We start from the raw sequence: 1,086 nt of genomic DNA, 5'->3' as shown, positions 1-1,086 counted from the left end.
AGCTGGAACAAGAGCTGTACCAGGGGAAAGAATTGTGCCCAGGCCTGGAAGGTGTCCAGTCTGAGAAAAAGCTTACTGAAGCATCTCTGAGGATGAGATTATCTGTATTCAGTTTGATTAGGAATAGATTTGTGCATTTTATTTTATTTTGCTTGTGACTTACTTTGTTCTGTCTGTTACTACTTTGAACCACTTAAATACGAAGTGGCCAGCTAGCTCACAAAGTGGCCGGTTACCTCAGTTGGTTAGAGCGTGGTGCTAATAACGCCAAGGTCGCGGGTTCGATCCCCGTACGGGCCACAATGCAATTTTAGGGGGGAGGGATAGCTCAGTGGTTTGAGCATTGGCCTGCTAAACCCAGGGTTGTGAGTTCAATCCTTGAGGGGGCCACCTAGGGATCTGGGGCAAAATCAGTACTTGGTCCTGCTAGTGAAGGCAGGGGGCTGGACTTGATAACCTTTCAAGGTCCCTTCCAGTTCTAGGAGATAGGATATCTTCATTAATTTAATTTAAATCCTACTGTCTGTATTTAATAAAATCACTTTTTATTTAGTAATTTACTCAGAGTATGTATTAATACCTGAGGGAGCAAACAACTGTGCATATCTCTCTATCAGTGTTATAGAGGGTGAACAATTTATGAGTTTGCCCTACATAAGCTTTATGCAGGGTAAAATGGATTTATCTGGGTTTAGACCCCGTTGGGAGTTGGGCATCTGAGTGCTAAAGACAAGCACACTACTGTGAGCTGTTTTCAGGTAAACTTGCAGCTTTGGGACAAGTGATTCAGACCCTGGGTCTGTGTTGGAGCCAGACAGGAGCGTCTGGCTCAGCAAGACAGGGTGCTGGAGTCCTGAGCTGGCAGGGAAAACAGGAGCAGAGGTAGTCTTTGCACATTAGGTGGCAGCTCCCAAGGGGGTTTCTGTGATCCAACCCGTCACACTCCACATTACGTCGTCAAATTTCAGGAAGAGGTCAATGCATTTGACCCAGCTTCATATAGTTCCTTATGTTCTCAAGGAGCCCCAAACCTTTTAAAACCTCTCTATATAAAGTACACTAACCCACCACTGTAATACAGCTGCT

The 1,086-nt window shown here is 45.1% G+C and overlaps 1 non-coding gene across 1 annotated transcript; it reads left to right on the top strand.

The window, feature by feature from the left end:
• Nucleotides 1-226: 226 nt before the first annotated feature.
• On the top strand, nt 227-300 carry TRNAI-AAU (transfer RNA isoleucine (anticodon AAU)). Its single transcript has one exon. It is a non-coding gene; the product is annotated as a tRNA-Ile (tRNA).
• Nucleotides 301-1,086: the final 786 nt, after the last annotated feature.

The sequence above is a fragment of the Emys orbicularis genome, chromosome 4 (assembly GCF_028017835.1).
Source record: "Emys orbicularis isolate rEmyOrb1 chromosome 4, rEmyOrb1.hap1, whole genome shotgun sequence".
Classification (NCBI taxonomy): Eukaryota; Metazoa; Chordata; order Testudines; family Emydidae; genus Emys; species Emys orbicularis.
This window is presented reverse-complemented; position numbering and strand designations above follow the sequence as displayed.